Genomic DNA, 25,026 nt, shown 5'->3' with positions numbered 1-25,026 from the left:
CGCTCCAATCAGCCTCTTTTAAGGACCTCACATTAAAAACTCTTTTCCTCGTGTGCTTAGCAACAGGTAAAAGAGTAAGTGAGATCCACGCCTTCAGCAGGAACATAGGTTTCACATCTGAAACGGCTACATGTTCCTTGCAGCTCGGTTTTTTGGCTAAAAACGAGCTTCCTTCCCGTCTTTGGCCTAAGTCGTTCGAGATCCCAAGCCTGTCCAACATGGTGGGGAACGAACTGGAGAGAGTACTTTGCCCAGTTAGAGCTCTTAAGTACTATCTAAGAAGGTCAAAACCATTACGAGGACAATCAGAAGCCTTATGGTGTGCTATCAAGAAGCCTTCTCTACCAATGTCTAAGAACTCAGTTTCTTACTACATCAGGCTTCTGATTAGAGAAGCAAATTCTCATCTGAAGGAAGAAGACCTTGCTTTGCTGAAGGTAAGGACACATGAAGTGAGAGCTGTGGCTACTTCAGTGGCCTTCAAACAGAACCGTTCTCTGCAGAGTGTTATGGATGCAACCTATTGGAGAAACAAGTCAGTGTTCGCATCATTCTATCTCAAAGATGTCCAGTCTCTTTACGAGTACTGCTACACCCTGGGTCCATTCGTAGCAACGAATGCAGTAGTAGGCGAGGGCTCAGCCACTACATTCCCATAATCCCATAACTTTTTAACCTTTCTCTTGAATACTTTTTATGGGTTGTACGGTCGGCTAAGAAGCCTTCCACATCCTTGTTGATTTGGCGGGTGGTCAATTCTTTCTTGAGAAGCGCCAAGGTTAAAGGTTGTGATGAGGTCCTTTAGTATGGGTTGCAGCCCTGTATACTTTAGCACCTTTGAGTTGATTCAGCCTCCCAAGAGGAACGCTGCGCTCAGTAAGGAAGACGATCTTATTAAAGGCAGAGTAACGGTTCAAGTCGACTTCCTTACCAGGTACTTATTATTTCATTGTTATTGTGGATAACTGATTATATGAAATATGGGATACTTAGCTATCCTTTAATCTTGTACACTGGTTTTCACCCACCCCCCTGGGTGTGAATCAGCTACATGATTATCGGGTAAGTTTAATATTGAAAAATGTTATTTTTATTAATAAAATAAATTTTTGAATATACTTACCCGATAATCATGATTTAATCGACCCTCCCTTCCTCCCCATAGAGAACCAGTGGACCGAGGAATAATTGAGGAGGTGTCAACAAGAAGTACTTGAGTACCTGGCCACAGGTGGCGCTGGTAAATACACCCCCTTCTAGTATTGTGATAGCTGGCGTATCCCTCCATAGAATTCTGTCGGGCAACGGAGTTGACAGCTACATGATTATCGGGTAAGTATATTCAAAAATTTATTTTATTAATAAAAATAACATATTATCAACCTCCAAAATTATTCTTATTACTAGGTTAAGCAGGATGCTGCGAGCCCAAGGGCTCCAACTGGGAAAACGAGCCCAGTGAGGAAAGGAAATAAATAACCTGTATAAGAAGTAAAGAATATAGTAATTTTTTTACTGACCTTAAGATATTTTGCATTCTTTAGATCTGTCATATATAACTATGTAGAGACTTATGTTAGCCTATTCAACATAAAAAAATTTGTTGCAAGTATGAACTTCTGAAGTTCCACCGATTCAACTGCCTGATTAGGAATATTATTCCACAATCTGGTCACAGCTATAATAAATCTTGAATACAGTACTGTGTTTTGAGCCTTATGAAAGAGAGGGCAAGACTGTTAGAATAAATTGCATACCTAGTTTGTTTACTACATAAAAGATGGTACAGTCTGGGAAAATCTAAGTGCAAAGGATGGTCAGAATTATGAATGAATTATTTGAAGTTCTCTGGCATCCTGACATCGTCAGAATTATGAAAAAGCTTGGGTAACATTCATAAAGAACTAAATAAATGAGTGTGCAGTGCCAGAAATTAATATCCAGATCAGGAATAAGAAATTTAATAGAATGAAGTTCTTGTCCAACAAATTAAGATTAGAGTCAGCAGCTAAAGACTTGACAGACCATCACTTGAAGCAAGGTAGAATGAAAGAATTAAAACTTTTCTTCAGAATGCAGGAGACTGATCACCAAAAATATTAGAAGACTTTTTCAATAAGCCTATATTTTGTGCAATTGAACAACACATGTGCTTCTCATAAGTGAATTTGCAATCAAGAATCACACATAAAATTTTAAATTTGTAAATAGTTATAGAAACATATTCAATGCAGAGACCTAGATGTTGAGAAGCCTATGTTCTCAGCCCATTTACAACCATACTTTTGAATTTTGTTATGGTTCAACTCCATGCCCCTTAATTTGTACTAAGTACTTGAATTAGCTAGATTCAGCAACACCACATCTACATTCAGGAGATGGAATTAACATAAAGACTAGGAACACCTCATATGTGATGAGCTTGTTTTTTAGGCCAAACTACATATGTGTATATAGTATGAAAAGTAATGGGTCAAGAACCCTACCCTGAGGAACACCAGACACAGGAAATATATAATATTGCACTGAAAACTTGAGAGAATTAAAAAAAAAATTAGTTTTGACAAAGGAAATAACTTCTTTTTGGAGAGGTGCTTTGTGGTCTCCAAAGACTTGTCTGTGAAAGGCTACTAGAGGGACCAACATAAATACCAAAGAAATATTCTCTCCATTCCTCTAGGGCCAGCATATCAACATCTAAGGCACCGACATATTGTGTATACAAGACACCTAACAAGTCACATTGTGTAAAAAAGACACCTGGCAAGTTACCTTGTGTATAAAAGACACCTTGCAAGTTCAGGGTCATTTATAAATTCACCTCCGTAGCTGAGAGTTGTCTGTTATGACTATCGTCATGCACGGCATCCCAGAAAGGAATCATTGCTCCAGTCCTTGTCAGTGTACCTACATCACAACAAAACCCTCAACCACCATTAAAGCTTTCGTCGTCCAACGATGCACAATGCACCTTTGAGGGAAGGCAATGACTGTAAGAAGAATGGCATCTCTCCCTTTCACACTTGGTGCAGCTACGATGAAGCACAGAAAAGTCTTACAAAAGCCAATTTCTTCAGGGTTATGTTGACATAACCAAGCCACTATCTCTCGAGGGAATAAACACCAAACTGGAATGCTGTCTAATAGGAGGAAGAATGTAGAATGCACATACAACTGTCACCCAGTTACAGTTATCAGAAAATACTGTAGCTGCAAAACCTCTCCTCTTCCTTAATAGCTGTTGCACACAAACCTGCCAACAAATTTATATAAAAGGAAAGTCAAAGATTAAATCAACCTGTTGATGGCTCAAGAAGTACATCCGTACTTTCCAGCCGTTGAAAACAAAGTGGGAGCTCAGCTCAGTAGCCTTTTGGGAGAGCGACGTTTCATCGCCACCCGGCAATAACTATCACCACCTCGTTAGAAAGTTTTAACAATTGTACCCTGCTTCACTGAAAACATACTCTTATTAAACGATAATGGTTTGTATTCATGTAAGAATAAATGAAAAAAATGAGCTTTTCTATGATGGGGAAAATTTCTCTTCGTGTCAAAGTTATGTATGAGTGGACCAAGTGTTCTTCATATGTGGTTTAAGTTAAACAGTAGTACTTATGACTTGTGAATTAAATAAAAAATAAAGCATCAGCTAATACTATACATTTATTAGGCTTTTACCCAAACTCTTGCTAAGCAGCATCAACTTTAAATAATTTACACAGACAAACTATTTCCCACCCTTACTTATCTTGTTATTAATCCATACCCTTATACAAATTCACTTCCCACAGTGACTCACTGTAACTAAAAACCCTAATTAATCACAATAACAACATTACTGTACTACTGTATGTACTTAAGCACATAATCTTTGCTTCCTTCATACTACATAATGCATTAAGCTAAAACACAATTATGCTGGTCACCAAGAAATTACTAAGAAAGTAGCTAATTTAGAAATGGAATATTTGTTAATAATTTCAGCAAATCATATAGCTTAACAAAAACCAGAGCTTAAACAGAAATTTATAGCAAAAAGTACTGTAGCTCCAAATTCCCCATGAAATAGAAATATATTCCTCATTAATTTGTTACTGTAAAGAAGCAATCAAAACGGGCAATTTTGAATAAAGATCTTGATAAACATTAAGTATCAAGTACATGCTTTTTGAAATATTTGTATAAAAAACCAACTTCAACAAACACCTACCATTACTAATCGCCATATCTACCCGTTCTCTACTGAGAAAGGGAATGCGGTAGTGATTGTATAATTATCAAGAACATTAGTTCTGTCTTCTTTGCAAAAGATCCAGATGCATTTCTTTATGAAGAGAAAAAGTAACTTGGGTAAGTTTACTTCAGTTTCATAAAATATATTCTTCAATACCATATTCTTCAGCAAATAACCTGGAATGAAAAGAAAAGTTAAACAATAATACACAGCTTATTTGTATAAAAGCATAGTACAATACTGTACAGTATGAACACAGATGTGCATCGCACAAATTCCAAGAATATTTCAAGAAGCCCTCTTTATTAAATAATGTAACAACTATTTTTATATGCGCTTTCCATTTAAAGGGGGGGCTAATTATGGAACCAATTTTAGCCATTACCCTCTTGACAAAAATATTTGATATCCATGAAATTATCAAACACAGTACTAATGACTTTTTGTTAACTTAATAACTGCTCATTATTCTTCCTGGTGGCTTATAAATATTCAAGCGTGTAGCATTCAATAAGCAACAACAAGGAACCCACCAGGACACTATAAAGAATAAACCTGACATAGCTTGTTGATGATAAACAAGCTGCAGAAACTACTGTGCATGACCTAATATATTCTTGTTTAAAAAAAAAAAAAACAACAACAACATTATGGGATACTGATGAAGCTTTAGAACAAAATAAGCCTACATTAACATGTTAACCACAGAAAAACTAAGACCCAATATCACTTAAAGGGAAGGATGTTTCTATTATAGGACATCTAACATCCAGTAATTCTTCAAAGACTCTATTAGAAGATTACCATGGTCTACTTCTGGCACAGGATCCTACAGCCTCTTGAAACAATGGGGAAATGTATAGAGTCTAGTATGGCAATCATACTACAGTACTAGCACGGAATGAGTGGGAATGCGAGATGTAAATTAATTAGAGAAGAAGGTGGACAAGGAAACTGGGAATCTGGACTTCCCTACGATCATAAATGGTCGGCAGTCAGAACATTACAGTATTAATGTCATCATCATCATCATCAGCCATTACTAGTCCACTGCAGAACAAAGACCTCAGACATGTCCTTCCACTTGCATCTGTTTAAGGTCTTTCTGGGCTCCGACCCGTGCTGCCCAGTGAAATGCTCCTTTAGCACCATTTCTAAAGTATATAACTGCTATATATTACCAGAGAAAAAATTGGGAATGCCAGGTTGAACCCAGCTCGCTCACCTGTATAAGGTGTCAATATAATACTGGGGCGTGATAATTCGCAACCAGAGGCCTCGCACCATTTAGATATCTCCTGTCAAAATCCCCGAACAGCGAGGTGCCGTTCAACATCGTACTACTACTAGCAATCCCACGCCAGTGACGTCACTCCTTTATTAGCACGCAGTTTGATAACCGTATTTTGTCTTGTGTGTGAATTTCGCTGGTTTTTCTCTGGATTTACCTCAAGATGTCCGACTCCACTGTCACTACATCTAAGTTAAGTACCAGATCTATGAGTTTTGAGATTTTGGAGGGGGCCTTGCCCATTTTTGTTTATATTATTCAGCTTATTATTCACGACCTTGCTGGGTCTCTCTCTCGATCGGCTCCTTCCTCTCTCTCTCTCTCGTTCGTTCTTAACGATTTTCAATAAGTCCTCCATACTGATTGTTTCTCGTTATGAACTTTATGGATTGCCACGGTTCACACACCGTATCATTTTATATTGTTCCTGTTTTATGATAACAGTTATTTCATATTCATGTGCATATTTTTGGAGGTTGGCATGCCTGATCGCCATCAGCGTTCTTTTCCACATATCATCTCTTGGCTTATTTACGTTCGCACGCCACGGACTCGCTTATCATTTTAACGTCATTCGTATGCTTGCATTAGTTCGAGGGGCTTTCATGAGTCAGATATTACATTTTAGTTTTCATTTTGTTAGCACTTCACTGACCCTGTGTTCTGTTGGTAGCCCTGCCTACTCCTAGCGCCGTCAAGCTTGGTTTTTCCTGTCTCTTGTTCGCGCCCTCGTTTGTTTTACGATTGATTTATAGCTAATTTTATTATTATTATTATCATGCAGCATGCCTTCCTCTCTTATTTACCATGTGTTATGTTTTTTATAGTGTTTTAGTCTTTCCACGTGATCATATCACTCGTGGGTCTGGCAGGTTGGTATACCTGATATCGTCCCGGAGCCAACCCACTCCTAGCCTCCTCCCGCCGATATCTTACAGCGCTATGTACTCCTCCCGGGGGCATCCGCTTTGCACGTGCGGTTCCCGTTGTTCTGTGAGGCATTCTATTATTATGTATTAACGTACATTACTTTTCCTTCCCCTACTCTACCCGTTTGTAGTAGTTTTCTTTCCGTCACTCGTTTGGCCGATGATCGGCGGGAAGTTTTCGGCTCATTCCGTGGTACCTTGTTATGTTATTTATTTATTAAGTTGTGTACGGGCTTCTCCCTCTTGGTCCCGCACGTCACGGACCCTTTTAAGATCTATTTCCCCCCTCTGTCACGCACCTCACGGACCTCATATAGAGATATATATATATATATATATATATGTTTAAAGACTTTCATTACGGGATCCCCGGGAGTAGCTTTTGTTCATTACCATTCGGTCGAGTTATTTAGTGAGCCCCGGAGCCAACGTTATGCATTATTACTTAGATTCCCTTTATATTTTAGTCACGTTTATCTATTATATACGATCCTAGTTCTCGACCTTGCCTTCCATGATATGATCACGACTACGGTCTGACTTAATTTAATTCATTAATTTAATTTAATAATTTTACAATCAAGTAAAGCTGTTATTTGATTTTTTAAACACCGGGGCCCCCGGGGGGTCCCCTATTTTGCCTTCATTCAATTATTAAGGCATTTATATATGAATAGTTTTTATCATTTATTTGATATATGACTTATAACCCCCTGGGTCCCCTATTTGCCTTCATTCAATATATTTTAGGCATTTATATGAATAGTTTTATCATGGGTTGGATATATATATAGAGAGAGTTACAGCATTCGGGCCCCGTGCCCTTCATTTGCTTCCATTCAGGATTTTTATAGCTATATATATTCAACTTTATCACCATGATATTAACTTTTATAATATTTAAGCACTGGGACCTCCGGCCCCTAATTGCTTTCCTTTAAGATACTCAGGTATCTTTTATCTTACAGACTGTCCGCTGTGCGATGACGGCATGTGCCGCTGTTCTCCACCAACCCTGCGGCCATAATGTGTGTCGTTCGCACGCTCACTGCTCTCTTCAAGTGGATGACCTAGCTGTTTGGCATCCGGACAACTGTCCTGTCTGCTACAAATTGGCTTCCACTCTAACATCTGACTCGGTGAGTGCATTTACTTTAATACAGACTTGTGGGGAGTTACATTTTAATGTCCTCTTTTAATATTTTTATTACTTTAAGCCCACAGTCCTCTGGACTTCCTGCATGCCTTATATGTGCCTACGAAGTCCTTGGGCTTCTTAGTTTTTTCTTTGGCACTTTTATCCCTCACTAATAGTCTGTTCTCTTTCAGAGCACCCAGCTTGAAAAGGACACAGCCCGAGCTACCCTCAAGATCTGGATTGGCGGGTTCGCCCGCAACGTGAAGGCCAGACAGCCTTATATCCTTTCTGAGGAATGATGTTCCCTCCTCTACCCCAATGCTAAAACATCGGCTGCGGTCCCCAAAGCGCTGGCGGACCCGATCATCGAGAGCATTGCATCTCTTCTTCTGGCCCCGGACCAAGGGGAGACGGGCGCCACTCTAACTGAGGACGTCGCTACCCTCGACCTTGATGTGGAACCCATGGCTCTGGATGATCCCGACGCAGGTAGGGACGTAGGCGAGTCAGGTGGTTCCCGGGCTGGGATTCCTCTCCCTAACCCGGCTTTCTCTTCTACTTCCGACCAATCTTCTTTTCGAGGTTTTCCGGGGACAACCGGGACTGATCTTAGCTCCCGACCTGTTCCCCCCCAAAGTGAAGGCTCATCACAAGCCTTTATATAAAACTCACAAATCTTCCCAAGACCACAACCCTTCGAGATCGTCACCCTCGGAGGCTAAATCCTCCTCCACCAGTGTCTCTCAAGACCCAATTACTGTGCCCTCAACCTCTCAAGAAGTAGTCTCCGTTCCGGCACCTGTTCCCCCCCAGGCGGGATCATTTAACATGGAGGAATTTTCTGACAGACTGTTTGCTCATTTTGAGTCGATGCTATCGTCTCATACGAAGCAATCACATGAGAGGATAGCTTCTGTGGAGAGCCTAGTCCAAGGCCTCATGAGTTCAGGGCTACCACCACCACAACAGCAGTACCCCATTCCCAACGCCTCCAAGCTTCCTCCTTTCAATAAGAATAACCCTTGGAGGTTAGCATTGCATGCCCCCTTTTCGGAGGGTATGCTGTCAATCGAGGGTTTCGGTACACGGCCTCTTACGGACTACGAATTCTACCCGCCGGGTCTTGAATTCCCCTTCCCCGGCTACGCTCGCCTCACAGAAGCAGCTCTGATCCGTTTAGATAAGGTTCCAAAGGAAACTGTCATTTTTCCTAAGGAACAGGCACAGTCTGTCTTGGTTCGGCTGTTCCATGAGTGGGACTGTTTGAACACCATGCTTACGGCCCACAAAAGTTCGTACACTATGTTTGTGGCCGACGACCAAACCCCTACACCATGTGCGACCAAGATCCTGGAGTCGGTCTTCCAGGCTATCAAAGACGAGAAGCCTTTACCACAACTCAGGGAGACCGACTTAACCTCCCTCCTCTTTCCGGGGGACAGTGAATGTTGGCGGAATGCCCCAGCAACCTTTTCAGTAGGTAAGTTGAGCCCGGACTGTGCCTCGACGCAGTTCAGCGAACAGTTTCCCAAACTCCCAGTCTCTTCTTAAGTTAGAATTTGATTCTAGGTGCAGATTCGGCAGGTCTCTCAATTCGGTCACCCTTTCCGAATTGGCCGTTGCCACTTACAACGAGGAGGACCTCCTCAAGGCCCTCACTAAGTCGTTACTGCAAAACTTCATGGCTGACGCCTATGATTTTGCAAGCGCCAGGACCCGTAGGATCCCCTAAACCCCCCATCCTTACCTCATAAGAATGGCAAGGTTGCAGCGACCAAAGAAACTAGAGTCTGAGCGGGACTCGAACCCCAGTCTGGCATTCACCAGTCAAGGACGTTAGCACATCAGCCACCACAACCCTAGGTACTCGCTCTGTTATTCATACCCAAAGATAACAGAATAAGTATTAATGTAGATAGCAACAAAGGCTTCTATTACAATGAGTGCCATTCTGGTGAAGAGAAATGTATTGGGACAAACTGTCAAATGAAAAATTGGCTCATTTGGAGCTTACTAGTATAATCACTAATCTTCAAAAATTTGAAGGGTTCAATTATAAAAGTTTAAAAATTATACCCTCTCAAAAGTTGTCTTCCTTATATTGTAAAATACTGTATGTAGACCAGCGGAGATCTCACAATTACTAAAGCTAACTGTTTTAGAATACATTTTGTCCAAGGAGAAATATCTTTAAAGCAGTCTATGGCAGTTTATCTAAAATCCCACCAGAGCGAGACAAATTATTCAAATTCATAAAATACCTTGAAATGTTATTTTTATTAGTAAAATAAATTTTTGAATATACTTACCCGATAATCATGTAGCTGTCAACTCCGTTGCCCGACAGAATTCTATGGAGGGATACGCCAGCTATCACAATACTAGAAGGGGGTGTACTTACCAGCGCCACCTGTGGCCAGGTACTATAGTACTTCTTGTTGACACCTCCTCAATTTTTCCTCGGTCCACTGGTTCTCTATGGGGAGGAAGGGAGGGTCAATTAAATCATGATTATCGGGTAAGTATATTCAAAAATTTATTTTACTAATAAAAATAACATTTTTCAATATTAAACTTACCCGATAATCATGTAGCTGATTCACACCCAGGGGGGTGGGTGAAAACCAGTGTACATGATTAAAGGATAGCTAAGTATCCCATATTTCATATAACAGTTATCTCAAATAACAATGAAATAATAAGTACCTGGTAAGGAAGTCGAATTGAACCGTTACTCTGCCTCTTTTTTAAGTTCGTCTTCCTTACTGAGCGCAGCGTTCCTCTTGGAGGCTGAATCAACCCAAAGGTGCTAAAGTATATAGGGCTGCAACCCCTACTAAAGGACCTCTACACAACCTCTAACCCAGGCGCTTCTCAAGAATGAATTGACCACCCGCCAAATCAAAAGGATGCGGAAGGCTTCTTAGCCTACCGTAACAACCATAAAAACAACAATACAAGCATTCAAGAGAAAGGTTAAAAAAGATTATGGGATTAAGGGAATGTAGTGGCTGAGCCCTCACCTACTACTGCACTCGCTGCTACGAATGGTCCCAGGGTGTAGCAGTTCTCGTAAAGAGACTGGACATCTTTAAGATAAAATGATGCAAACACTGACTTGCTCCTCCAATAGGTTGCATCCATTATGCTCTGCAGAAAACGGTTTTTATTAAAGGCCATCGAAGTAGCTACGGCTCTTACTTCGTGGGTCCTTACCTTCAGCAATGCAAGGTCTTCCTCCTTTAAGTGAGAATGGGCTTCTCTAATCAGAAGCCTTATATAATACGAAACCCCATTCTTGGACATGGGCCTCGAAGGTTTCTTGATGGCACACCATAAGGCTTCTGACTGTCCTCGAATAGGTTTAGACCTATTAAGATAATACTTGAGAGCTCTGACAGGGCAAAGAACTCTCTCTAGTTCGTTACCTACCATGTTGGAGAGGCTAGGTATTTCAAACGATCTAGGCCAAGGACGTGAAGGAAGTTCGTTCTTTGCTAGGAATCCGAGCTGAAAAGAACATGTTGCAGATTCGGTCGTGAAACCAATGTTCTTGCTGAAGGCATGAACCTCACTGACTCTCTTAGCTGTTGCAAGGCAGACGAGGAAAAGAGTCTTGAGGGTAAGGTCCTTGAAGGAAGCTGACTGGAGAGGTTCGAACCTAGGTGACATAAGGAACCTTAAGACTACGTCTAGGTTCCAGCCTGGAGTGGATAGACGACGCTCTTTAGAAGTCTCAAAAGACTTAAGGATGTCTTGAAGGTCCTTGTTGGAAGAAAGGTCCAAACCTCTGTGGCGGAGAACTGAAGCCAACATACTCCTGTACCCTTTAATCGTAGGGGCGGAAAGGGATCTCTCATTCCTAAGATGTAATAGGAAGTCAGCTATTTGGGTCACAGAGGTAATGGTAGAGGATACTGAATTGGCTCTACACCAGCTCCGGAAGACTTCCCACTTAGATTGGTAGACTCTACGAGTGGAAATCCTTCTAGCTCTGGCAATCGCACTGGCTGCCTCTTTCGAAAAGCCTCTAGCTCTAGCGAATCTTTCGACAGTCTGAAGGCAGTCAGCCGAAGAGCGTGGAGGTTTGGATGTAACCTGTCTACGTGAGGTTGACGTAGAAGGTCCACTCTTAGAGGTAGAGTCCTGGGGATGTCGACTAGCCATTGAAGTACCTCTGTGAACCATTCTCTTGCAGGCCAAAGGGGAGCAACCAGCGTCAGCCGTGTCCCTTCGTGCGAGATGAATTTCTGCAGGACTTTGTTGATTATCTTGAACGGTGGGAATGCGTAAAGGTCGAGATGGGACCAGTTCAGTAGAAAAGCATCCACATGAACTGCTGCAGGGTCTGGAACTGGGGAACAGTACAGCGGAAGTCTCTTGGTCATGGAGGTGGCAAACAGATCTATGGTAGGTTGACCCCACAAGGTCCAAAGTCTGTTGCACACACTCTTGTGGAGGGTCCATTCCGTGGGAATGACCTGATTCCTTCTGCTTAGGCGATCTGCTGAGACGTTCATATTGCCCTGAATGAACCTCGTGACCAAAGTGAGGTTTTGACTTCTTGACCAAATGAGGAGGTCCCTTGCGATCTCGAATGGGTCCCTCCTTGCTTGGAGATGTAAGCCAAGGCTGTGGTGTTGTCTGAGTTCACCTCCACCACTTTGCCTAGCAGGAGGGACTTGAAGTTCAACAGGGCTAAATGAACTGCTAGTAGCTCCTTGCAGTTGATGTGGAGCGTTCCCTGTTCTTCGTTCCACGTTCCCGAGCATTCCCGTCCGTTCAAGGTCGCACCCCAGCCCGAGTCCGATGCATCTGAGAAGAGATGAAGATTGGGGGTCTGAATAGCCAACGATAGGCCCTCCCTGAGAAGGAGATTGGTCTTCCACCACAAGAGAGTGGTCTTCATCTCTTTGGTGACTGGGATAGAGACTGCTTCGAGAGTCAAACCCTTGTCCCAATGAGCTGCAAGATGGAATTGAAGAGGGCGGAGGTGGAGTCTCCCTAGTTCGACGAACAGGGCCAGTGATGAAAGGATCCCTGTGAGACTCATCCACTGTCTCACCGTGCAACTGCTCCTCTTCAGCATGCTCATGATGCAATCTAGGGCTTGGCTTATCCTTGGGGCCGATGGAAAAGCCCGAAAATCCTGACTCCGAATCTCCATTCCCAGGTACAATATGGATTGGGAGGGAATGAGCTGAGACTTCTCTATGTTGACTAATAGACCCAGTTCTCTGATTAAGTCCAAAGTCCAGTTGAGACTCTCCAGACAGCGACGACTCGTGGAGGCTCTCAACAGCCAGTCGTCTAAGTAGAGGGAGGCTCTGATGTCCGATAAGTGGAGGAATTTTGCTATATTCCTCATCAGATGCGTGAACACCATAGGAGCTGTGCTTAGGCCAAAACACAGGGCTTGGAATTGGTAGACAACCTTTCCAAAAACGAATCTCAGGAAAGGTTGGGAGTCTGGATGAATAGGAACGTGAAAGTAGGCATCTTTCAAGTCCAACGAGACCATCCAGTCCTCCTGCCTGACCGCTGCTAGGACCGACTTCGTCGTCTCCATCGTGAACGTCTGCTTGGTGACATACGCATTGAGCGCGCTGACGTCCAGCACCGGTCTCCAACCTCCTGTCTTCTTGGCCACCAGAAAGAGACGGTTGTAGAAGCCCGGGGATTGATGGTCCCGGACTATAACCACTGCCTTCTTCTGTACAAGTAGCGACACCTCCTGGTGCAACGCTAGCCTCTTGTCCTCTTCTTTGTAGTTGGGAGAGAGGTTGATGGGAGATGTGGTCCGAGGGGGTTTGAGGCAGAATGGAATCCTGTAACCCTCCCTCAGCCAACTGACAGACTGTGCGTCTGCACCTCTCTTTTCCCAGGCTTGCCAGAAGCTCTTGAGTCTGGCTCCTACTGCTGTCTGGAGATGCGGAGAGTCAGTTTCTTCCTTTAGAGGCCTTGGAACCTTTCCTAGACTTGCTCCTGGAAGAGTCTGGACGGGAGCTTCCTCGGCTGGGGGCTCTACCACGAAAGGGCGGTATGAACCTCGTAGCAGGAGTATCAGCTACTGGGGTGCGATAAGTCCTAGGGACTGAGGTAGCAACCTTAGTCTTACGAGCCGATGAGGCTACAAGATCATGTGTGTCCTTTTGTATCAGGGCAGCAGACAATTCCTTAACCAGCTCTTCGGGGAAGAGGAACTTCGAGAGCGGAGCGAAAAGGAGTTGAGACCTTTGACAAGGTGTAATGCTGGAGGAAAGGAAGGAACAAAGCTGTTCCCTTTTCTTAAGAACCCCTGATACAAACATCGACGCAAGCTCGCCAGATCCATCTCTAATGGCCTTATCCATGCAGGACATCAGGAGCATGGCAGAATCCTTGTCCGCAGGGGAGGTCTTCTTGCTGAGGGCCCCCAGGCACCAGTCTAGGAAGTTGAACATCTCAAATGCTCTAAAAACACCCTTCAGGAGGTGATCAAGGTCTGAGAAGGTCCAGCAAACCTTAGAGCGCCTCATTGCAGTTCTACGAGGCGAGTCTACCAGACTTGAGAAGTCAGCCTGGGCAGAGGCAGGTACTCCCAAGCCTGGTTCCTCTCCTGTGGCATACCAAACGCCCGCTTAGAAGTGAGCTTAGTCGGAGGAAACATGAACGAAGTCTTGCCAAGGTGCTGCTTAGTCTGTAACCACTCCCCTAAGATCCTAAACGCTCTCTTAGAGGACCTAGCTAGGACTAGCTTAGTAAAGGTAGACTTAGCTGGCTGCATGCCCAGCGAAAACTCAGATGGTGGAGAGCGGGGAATAGCAGAGACAAAGTGGTCTGGGTATACCTCCCTAAACAGAGCCAAGACCTTACGAAAGTCAATAGAAGGCGGGGAAGACTTGGGTTCATCCACGTCTGATGAGGGATCCAGGTGTGCCGCCTCATCATCAGACGCTTCATCACCAGAGTGTAGCGAAGAGATCGGAAAGGTATGCTGAACAGCAGAGTCAGTACGAGCTGGAACATCAATATTAGTGGTTTCCTCTTCAAGACTCTGTTGAGGGAACACCTGAGGCTCAGACTGCAAAGGCTGAACAAAAGCAGAAGCAGAAGGTAGGCGCATGGGTGGAGGAGGCTGACTCCTGGCATGAGTGGCTGAACTCAAGGGTTGCGCTTGCTGAGTGGTTGGCGGAAGCGGAGTAGTAAGTTCCTGTTCCTGTGGTGTGAGCGGAGAGCGGTGAGATAGAGGTTGCGCAGAACGAAGTAAAAGTCTCGCCAGTTGAGGCTCCTGAGGCGCAAGGCTAAGGTGTTGTGGTGCTTGCCTAGAGGAGGGTTGAGCTCGCTGCAGCGAGAGCTGAGGAGACCGACTCATGGTTGGGAGAGGTTGTTGTACCTCGACCGAGTGTTGCATCACTGGTGGAGCAGCAAGTGGAAGCGGAGGAAGAGGGGTATAAGCCTCCTGATCCCATTGCTGAGGTTGCCTTAAGGAAGGCGGAGGCTGAACACCACTGGGAACAGTAAACTCAGAATGTGGCTCAACATCGTACGCCTGGCAGGCGGTGCTGCGGTCAGGCGGAGCGAGCGCAGGCGGAGCGAGCGCAGGCGGAGCAAGTGCAGGCGGAGGCGGAGGCGCAACCTTCTCAGCCCGACACTCACGCATCAAGACCGAAAGTTGTGACTGCATGGACTGCAGAAGAGACAACTTGGGGTCGGCAGACACTACGGTCTGCTGAGGCAAAGCCTGAACAGCTTGCGGCAGAACCTTACTCCTCTTGGGCGGAGTGCAGTCGACTGATGACTGAGGCGAGTCAGAGCTGAGCCAATGACTGCAGCCCGGCTGAGCACTCGCGTACTGGACTCTGCGTTTAAGTGGTCTAGAGACCTGAGTCCAGCGTTTCTTCCCTGACAATTGATCAGCGGACGAGTAAAAGACGGGCTCAATCGTCTGCAGGTGGGAGTGACGGTCTCTGGAAGACACGCCCGCAACCACCGAGGATACTTCTGTGCGCCGATCAAGGCCTGCCGAACCCTTTTGCCCTTCGACATTGCTTCTCCCCTGGGCTTGGGAGCTTGCAAGAGGTCCCGGACTGGGAGGACGACTGGCACGCACAGAAGTATCCTCACGCACCACACTAACACTGACACTAGCACTTGGCACTGCACTGACACTAGCACTCGTCACAGCACTGGCACTAACACCACCCACTGCACTCTTGACCTTAAGCTCCTTGACTTCGGCCATAAGAGACTTATGATCGCTAACCACTGACTCTACTTTATCGCCTAAGGCCTGAATAGCACGCAACACAACAGACATATCAGGCTGAGGGCAAATAGTAGGTTCGGGGGTAGCCACTACAGGGGTAGGAAAAGGTAGGGGATCATGAGGTGAGGAAAAAAGTGAAGAGTGAGAAGAACTCCTCCTAACTCTGCCTCTCTCTAACTTAGTTGAATATTTCAAAAGACGGACAAAATCAAGTTCCGAAAGTCCGGCGCATTCCTCACATCGATTTTCTAACTGACAGGGCCTGTCCCTACAGTCAGAACAAGCGGTGTGAGGATCTACCGAGGCCTTCGGAATACGCCTATTACAAGACCTACATCGTCTATGGGTGGGGGCTTGTGAAATGTCAGACATCTTGAATCCAAAGAGTTAGCCAAGTGGGGTTTCAAAATCAAGCAAAAGATCGTTAACCGTTAATCAGGACTATATAAAAGCTATCTAAGCTAATATAAGAAGGTTTCCAGTAAAGCGACAGCCGAAATCAAAGAGAAATACTTCACCAAAGTCGTGAAAATACTCCAAGAACATAAGCGTATCCCAGAACGTCTTGCCGGAAGCACGACAGAGGAAAAATTGAGGAGGTGTCAACAAGAAGTACTATAGTACCTGGCCACAGGTGGCGCTGGTAAGTACACCCCCTTCTAGTATTGTGATAGCTGGCGTATCCCTCCATAGAATTCTGTCGGGCAACGGAGTTGACAGCTACATGATTATCGGGTAAGTTTAATATTGAAAAATCTTACATGGTCTTTCACACCAAAGTCTGAATACAGCACAGAAATTTCTCCGAGAATATTCCCATTTTTAATAATGTTAGATGGACAATCTATGAAATATCATAAAAAAAGAGAGCACCAACAGCATTTCGTCAAGCAATTTTACATAGCATTTATTTGCTTCACTAAATGTACTGTACTATACTATAAATATACTGTATTTCTGTACCAAATATAAACATAAAAGGTAAGATTTTGCTTGCCTGAAGTGTACTTTCAAGGAACACACTAAATCTTGTGTCAAAATGTATGCAAATCTAGGCCTGAAAGCACAAGATGGCCCTCAATTACCAACAGCAGTAAACTTGTTAAATAAAATGATTTACAGTAGGCCTACATGTAATTAACATGTACACAAGAAACAGAATATGTCAAGCAATTGTAAGTATTTGATTTATGAATTTGGGCTATTTAGCCCTGCACTGGGCCTGTAAGACCATTCAGCACTTTAGTAAAACTGAGAAAAACCCTGCAGTTACACAACTATGTCAAATTTAGAAGGGTTGGGTAGCAAGATGGAAGAAAGTTAGAATGGATGTAAAACATAATGAATAAATAAAGCAGCTAGGGGCTGAAAGAATACTGCAAAGATGTTAAAAGCCTACAGTGAACTGTGAGGTTAAGGGAAGTGACAGTATGGTTTTAGTAACTACCATGGAGAAAGTGTCCAAGTAATTGTGGGCAACCTCCCATAGGTGGTAAGAGGAAGATGGTTTACCTGCAACAAATGCTGTGTTCAAAACATGGGCAAAAAGGCCTCTTCCACAAGGCATTGTATCATTTCCAAGCGAGATAAATACAATAATTTTGTAGCCTCGTGATAGTAAAAAGGAGGAGTTTTGGATATCACTTCTTTCTGTTTCTTGGTGCTAACTAAAAGATGTTGACACTTGGGAATAAGAGTCCTGTTTAGAGATCACTATCTCGATAGTTATCTAAAAAGTCCAGAGGAAGGAGGTAGAAAAACTCTTGTACCTCAAGATAAGGATAGCAATAGCATATTAATTTTTCAACAAAACCTCAGGAATGAAAGAAAATATGTGTACCCCATCTTTAAGAATGCAAGGCTTGATATAAGAAACGATACAGATCATAGCCTACTCTTCCTCAAAGCTTTGGTTAAATAGTAAAGTTTTGCAGGTGAGGTCTTTCCAAAACCTCATTTAAGTGATCAAAGGGTGCAGTGAGACTGGAGGATAAGGTGAACCATACCCTAGAAACCTGACCACTGAGTGGGTATGACTTCACTGAGGAAGAGATCAAAGCCCTTCCACTGGAACACATGGATCAGGAGAACAAATCACCCTTCACTAAAGACAAAGAGCTTTCTTGATAGGAGCTTACATAAGGAAGTCCTTTAGAGGGGAAGACTTCCATTGAGGAAGATAGATCCATGCCCTTTCACTGGAGCACCTGGATCAGAGCAGAGCAATCACTTCACTTCAGAGATGATGAAGAGCTATCTTCATAAAGAGCTCATGTCTGGAGAAAGCCTACACAAGGAAGTCTCAAACTAACCTTAAAAAGTTCAGCCAAAAGTACCCTCCCATGAAAGCTAGCACAGAAGACTGCTCGCTCGCTCGCTCTAATACTGCACAGGTCTACAGTGTCCAACTTTCCTCAATATCACCAGACCAATCTTGTGAGACAAGACCCTCTCTCGCTGGAAAGCATACAAATATTCAAAGAAAGACTTCAAGGACCAGTGATTCTGATTTATGTATATGGGCTATATAGCCTAGTGATGTGACTTAAAGGGCAGCCACTTAGCATCCAAGTACAAGAAGGGGAAAACCCACCACTTGTAATTTAAAGCAAAAGTTAGAGGAGGTTGGCCAACAAGATGGAAGAAAGGGAGCAGGAATGGAGGTAAAATTGAAAGAATGCTGCAAGAACCATTAGGCAATAACTATAGTGCACTGTGTGACGGGCATTGATGGTACTGGCCCCTTACCGAGGACTGGTGAAACCTCAGCAGGTTAGGCTGATGAGGAAAACTAGGCTAGGGTGATTTACTCTGTAAGACTAGTACTGTAAAGCCAGAAGGTCTAGAAACCTCTTTTACCTATGGACAATGAGAAGACCCCAGAACCACCTTACATAATAGTGTTGAGTACCCTGCTGACTGATTGATTAATCAGGGAGGAGGAGGGGAAGACAAAGATGGCAAGATTGTCACAGAGCTTCCTTATTGTACTGGATGGCATACAGGTTGTTCATTGGTTTTTCTCAAAACTCTAATAGCTTCCTCATTATGAACGAATGAAAGGACCCCTTAATATCTATGATCAGCCTCTTTAAACTTAAATCTGGTCTACCACAGCATTTAGCTTGCTCCTTGAAAAATCATGGTCTTCTAACCAAGGCAAATAAGCTGCATGCTTCTCTAGACTGTGTGCACCTGACCCTTCAGAGATTGACAAGATCAACCAGTTATTAAGACAACAATAAACACATATCCCATGTCACTTAGCATAAGCCACAACCAGAATATACACTTATGGTAATTGACAGTGTGAAGCACAGAACTTTAAACTGGCAAACAGCTCCTATGCAGATGAATCAAGGTAATGTATACTCATATGAATGGGTATCTGGAAAACCTCATGCTCGTAGTCTACCAAAACCCTGAAATTATGTAGGATAGAAACTCGACAATAACCAAGTTTCCATGGTGAAGATAGCAATGAAAACTTGAGGGGAGCAGTTGCTGTCTGTTCTCCAGTTACCAGATGCCTCCACTAAGAAGAAAACTGTTAAAGCCTGGCAGCTAGTCTTTAATGACTTAAAAGCACAGATTTCTCCAGCCTGGCTCTTCCAGTGGCAGGACTATAGATATATTCCTGAAAAGAATGCTGGGAGCAGATTAGATCTGGACGTCTGGCTCTTCCAGTGGCAGGACTATAGATATATTCCTGAAAAGAATGCTGGAAGCAGATTAGATCTGGACGTATGTTAAATTCATTGCTGGACAGGTAATACTGTGTATACATAAGTCCATCCATGAACCAGTAACACAAACCACCGAGGCAGGCCGAAGAATGATTCCTTGCGTCTGGAACTGATAGACTATGTTAGTCAACAATCGCAATCGAGACCTCCTCTTCCTTATGGCCGAGATTCCTTAGAAACGACGAAAACATTGGTATTTCTTTGTTTACGATTGATAAAACTGGCATAAGTTCCATATGTTCACTCCCCAGAAGCAGATTCGCTTATGCGAAGTTTCGGCCGACCCGAAATTTAAGAAGGAACTGGCTGGAGAGAAGGAAAAGTCTACTCGAGAGTAAACTACTGTAGTTATGCCTGGTTAGGAGAAGGTAGGCGGGAATGCAAGACCTGACTTCTCGTATATAACCATCGAAACTAATGATCTATTAGAACGAAGCTCTAATTGTATGATGATACCTATTCCTTGTTGGTAGAAAAGATTGCTTGCCCGCATGCACTTGCGCAAGCGTACTTCTTTGCCTCCAGGTAAGTGTTTGAAAACGAGCCTGAGCCTGCTTGTGAGAATAATGTATATGCGATGAATCGCAACATTATTGCTCAAAGAGATTGGTTGTTGACTACCTGTAGCCTTGTCAACACGTTCATGAGCATGTGTACATACAGCTAGTGCAGTGATCAAACTGACATCGGTATTAAACATTTGCCTTAAGTGAATACTTGCTTGTAATCATTCATGAACGTTAGCAGAGGCTGACGCTATTCCTTTGGGAATAGAGGCTGGCAAAAATGTTATTTTCATTAGTAAAATAAATTTTTGAATATACTTACCCGATAATCATGTAGCTGTCAACTCCGTTGCCCGACAGAAATCTACGGACGGGATACGCCAGCGATCGCTATACAAGAGGGGGGTGTACTCACCAGCGCCATCTGTGGTCAGGTACTGCAGTACTTCTTGTCAACACCACCTCAATTTTTCCTCGGTCCACTGGTTCTCTATGGGGAGGAAGGGTGGGTCAATTAAATCATGATTATCGGGTAAGTATATTCAAAAATTTATTTTACTAATGAAAATAACATTTTTCAATATTAATCTTACCCGATAATCATGTAGCTGATTCACACCCAGGGGGGTGGGTGAAAACCAGTGTACATGTTAATCAAGAAGCTAAGTATCCCGTATTTCATATTATCAGTTATTCAAAATAACAAATGAAATTATAAGTACCTGGTAAGGAAGTCGACTTGAACCATTACTCTGCCTTTAATAAGTACGTCTTCCTTACTGAGCGCAGCGGTCCTCTTAGGAGGCTGAACAACTCTAAGGTGCTGAAGTATAAAGGGCTGCAACCCATACTAAAGGACCTCAACACAACCTCTAACCTAGGCGCTTCTCAAGAAAGAATTGACCACCCGCCAAATCAACAAGGATGCGGAAGGCTTCTTAGCCCACCGTAACAACCCAAAACAACAATAAAAGCATTCAAGAGAAAGGTTAAAAAAGGTTATGGGATTAAGGGAATGTAGTGGTTGAGCCCTCACCTACTACTGCACTCGCTGCTACGAATGGTCCCAGGGTGTAGCAGTTCTCGTAAAGAGACTGGACATCTTTGAGATAGAATGATGCAAACACTGACTTGCTCCTCCAATAGGTTGCATCCATAATACTCTGCAGAGAACGGTTCTGTTTGAAGGCCACTGAAGTAGCCACAGCTCTCACTTCGTGTGTCCTTACCTTCAGCAAAGCAAGGTCTTCATCCTTCATGTGAGAATGAGCTTCTCTAATCAGAAGCCTTATGTAATAAGAAACTGCGTTCTTGGACATAGGCATCGAAGGTTTCTTAATGGCACACCATAAGGCCTCTGATTGCCCTCGTATAGGCTTAGACCTTTTAAGATAGTACTTCAGAGCTCTGACAGGGCAAAGAACTTTCTCTAGTTCGTTACCCACCATGTTGGAAAGGCTAGGAATTTCGAACGATCTAGGCCAAGGACGTGAAGGAAGTTCATTTTTTGCCAAAAAACCGAGCTGTAAGGAACATGTAGCTGTTTCAGATGTGAATCCTATGTTCCTGCTGAAGGCGTGAACCTCACTAACTCTTTTGGCTGTTGCAAGGCAGACGAGGAAAAGAGTTTTGAGAGTAAGGTCTTTGAAAGAGGCTGACTGGAGAGGTTCAAATCTAGGTGACATAAGGAACCTTAAGACTACGTCTAGATTCCAGCCTGGAGAGGACAAGCGACGTTCCTTAGAGGTCTCAAAAGACCTAAGGATGTCCTGTAGATCTTTGTTGGAGGAAAGATCCAAGCCTCTGTGGCGGAAAACTGCTGCCAACATACTTCTGTACCCCTTGATCGTAGGAGCCGAAAGAGATCTAACATTCCTAAGATGTAACAGGAAGTCAGCAACTTGGGTTACAGAGGTACTGGTAGAGGAAACTGCATTGGCTCTGCACCAGCTTCGGAAGACTTCCCACTTGGATTGATAGACTCTGCGAGTGGATAACCTCCTTGCTCTGGCAATCGCTCTGGCTGCCTCCTTCGAAAAGCCTCTAGCTCTAGAAAGTCTTTCGATAGTCTGAAGGCAGTCAGACGAAGAGCGTGGAGGCTTGGGTGTACCTTGTTTACGTGAGGTTGACGTAGAAGGTCCACTCTTAGAGGGAGAGTCCTGGGAACGTCGACCAGCCATTGCAGTACCTCTGTGAACCATTCTCTTGCAGGCCAAAGGGGAGCAACCAGCGTCAGCCGTGTCCCTTCGTGAGAGACGAACTTCTGAAGAACCCTGTTGATGATCTTGAACGGCGGGAATGCATACAGGTCGAGGTGGGACCAATCCAGCAGAAAAGCATCCACGTGAACTGCTGCCGGGTCTGGGATCAGGGAACAGTACAATGGGAGCCTCTTGGTCATCTAGGTAGCGAACAGATCTATCGTTGGCTGACCCCACAAGGCCCAAAGCCTGTTGCACACGTTCTTGTGAAGGGTCCATTCTGTGGGGATGACTTGACCCTTCCTGCTGAGGCGATCTGCCGAGACATTCATATTGCCCTGAATGAATCTCGTTACCAGCGTGAGCTTTCGACTTCTTGACCAAATGAGGAGGTCCCTTGCTATCTCGAACAGCTTCCTCGAATGAGTCCCTCCCTGCTTGGAGATGTACGCCAAGGCTGTGGTGTTGTCGGAGTTCACCTCCACCACCTTGTTTAGCAGGAGGGACTTGAAGTTCATTAAGGCCAGATGTACTGCCAACAACTCCTTGCAATTGATGTGAAGCGTTTCCTGTTCCCTGTTCCATGTCCCCGAGCATTCCTGTCCGTCCAAGGTCGCGCCCCAGCCCGAGTCTGATGCGTCCGAGTAGAGATGAAGATCGGGGGTCTGAACAGCTAAAGAGAGACCCTCCTTGAGAAGGATGTTGCTCTTCCACCACATTAGAGTAGTCCTCATCTCTTTGGTAACAGGAATAGAGACCGCCTCGAGCGTCATATCCTTGTCCCAGTGAGCTGCTAGATGGTACTGAAGGGGGCGGAGGTGGAGTCTCCCTAACTCGGTGAACAGGGCTAACGATGACAGAGTCCCTGTTAGACTCATCCACTGTCTCACCGAGCATCTGTTCTTCTTCAGCATGCTCAGGATGCACTCTAGGGCTTGGTTGATTCTTGGGGCCGACGGAAAAGCCCGAAAAGCCTGACTCTGAATCTCCATTCCCAGGTAAACGATGGTTTGGGAAGGAACAAGCTGGGACTTCTCTAAATTGACCAATAGACCCAGTTCCTTGGTCAAATCCAAAGTCCATCTGAGACTCTCCAGACAGCGACGACTTGTGGGGGCTCTTAAAAGCCAGTCGTCTAAATAAAGGGAGGCTCTGATGTCCGCCAAGTGGAGGAATTTTGCAATATTCCTCATCAGTCGCGTAAACACCAGAGGTGCCGTGCTTAGGCCAAAACACAGGGCTTGGAATTGGTACACAACCTCTCCAAAGACGAATCTCAGAAAAGGTTGGGAGTCTGGATGGATGGGAACGTGAAAGTAGGCGTCTTTCAGATCCAACGAGACCATCCAGTCCTCCTGCCTGACCGCTGCTAGGACCGACTTCGTCGTCTCCATAGTGAACGTCTGCTTGGTGACATAAGCATTGAGCGCACTGACGTCCAGCACCGGTCTCCAACCTTCTGTCTTCTTGGCCACCAGGAAGAGACGGTTGTAAAAGCCCGGGGATTGATGATCCCGGACTATCACCACTGCCTCCTTCTGTAACAGGAGCGACACCTCTTGATGTAACGCTAGCCTCTTGTCCTTTTCCTTGTAGTTGGGAGAGAGGTTGATGGGAGAAGTGGTCAGAGGGGGATTGCGGCAGAACGGAATTCTGTAACCCTCCCTTAGCCACTTGACAGACTGAGCGTCTGCACCTCTTCTTTCCCAGGCTTGCCAGAAGGTCTTGAGTCTGGCTCCTACAGCTGTCTGGAGAGGAGGAGAGTCAATGCTTGCTTTTCGTGGACTTGGCACCTTTCTTGGACCTGCCCCTGTGACCGTCTGGGCGGGTACTTCCTCGGCTGGGGGCTCTGCCACGAAAGGGCGGAATAAATCTGGTAGAAGGTGTATCAGCCACTGGGGTGCGGTAAGTTCTCGGTACTGAAGGTACAACCTTAGCCTTGCGTGCTGAAGAGGCCACGAGGTCATGCGTATCCTTCTGTATAAGAGCCGCAGCCATCTCTTTGATTAGATCCTCAGGAAACAGGAACTTGGAGAGAGGAGCAAATAGTAACTGTGACCTCTGGCAAGAGGTGATACCAGTAGAAAGGAAGGAGCAAAGTTGTTCCCTTTTCTTGAGGACTCCCGAGACAAAAATAGAAGCAAGTTCGCCAGAACCATCGCGAATTGCTTTGTCCATACAGGACATGATCAGCATGGCCGAGTCTTTGTCAGAAGGGGCAGTCTTCTTGCTCAAGGCCCCCAGGCACCAGTCGAGGAAATTAAAAATTTCAAAGGCGCGAAAGACTCCCTTCAAGAAGTGGTCCAGATCAGAAAAGGTCCAGCAGACCTTAGAGCGTCTCATAGCTGACCTACGGGGAGAGTCAACCAAGCTTGAGAAGTCAGCCTGGGCAGAGGCAGGGATCGCCAAGCCTGGTTCCTCTCCCGTGGCATACCAGACGCCCGACTTAGAAGTCAGCTTAGGAGGAGGAAACATAAAAGACGTCCTTCCCAGTTGCTGCTTGGACTGCAACCAATCCCCTAAAATTCTCAAAGCTCTCTTTGATGATCTAGCGAAGACAAGCTTAGTGTAGGCAGACTTAATAGGCTGCATGCCTAGAGAAAACTCGGATGGAGGAGAACGAGGGGTAGCAGAAACAAAGTGTTCAGGGTATAACTCTCTGAACAGCGTAAGGACCTTACGAAAGTCAATGGAGGGTGGCAACGACTTGGGTTCCTCCACATCAGAAGA

At 44.6% G+C, this 25,026-nt stretch overlaps 2 long non-coding RNA genes across 6 annotated transcripts in view; both read right to left on the bottom strand.

Annotated features, from left to right (window-relative positions):
* Positions 1-25,026, bottom strand: part of LOC137638319 (uncharacterized) — a 1,154,758-nt gene that overhangs the window by 663,256 nt on the left and 466,476 nt on the right. The window lies entirely within an intron of this gene.
* Positions 1-25,026, bottom strand: part of LOC137638328 (uncharacterized) — a 52,693-nt gene that overhangs the window by 10,143 nt on the left and 17,524 nt on the right. Inside the window, exon 2 of the long non-coding RNA XR_011044059.1 lies at positions 4,214-4,413. This is a non-coding gene — a long non-coding RNA (uncharacterized lncRNA). The remainder of the gene's footprint in view (positions 1-4,213; positions 4,414-25,026) is intronic.

The sequence above is a fragment of the Palaemon carinicauda genome, chromosome 3 (assembly GCF_036898095.1).
Source record: "Palaemon carinicauda isolate YSFRI2023 chromosome 3, ASM3689809v2, whole genome shotgun sequence".
NCBI classification, from domain to species: Eukaryota; Metazoa; Arthropoda; class Malacostraca; order Decapoda; family Palaemonidae; genus Palaemon; species Palaemon carinicauda.
The sequence above is the reverse complement of the archived record's forward strand: the minus strand, read 5'-3'. Positions and strand labels throughout refer to the sequence as shown.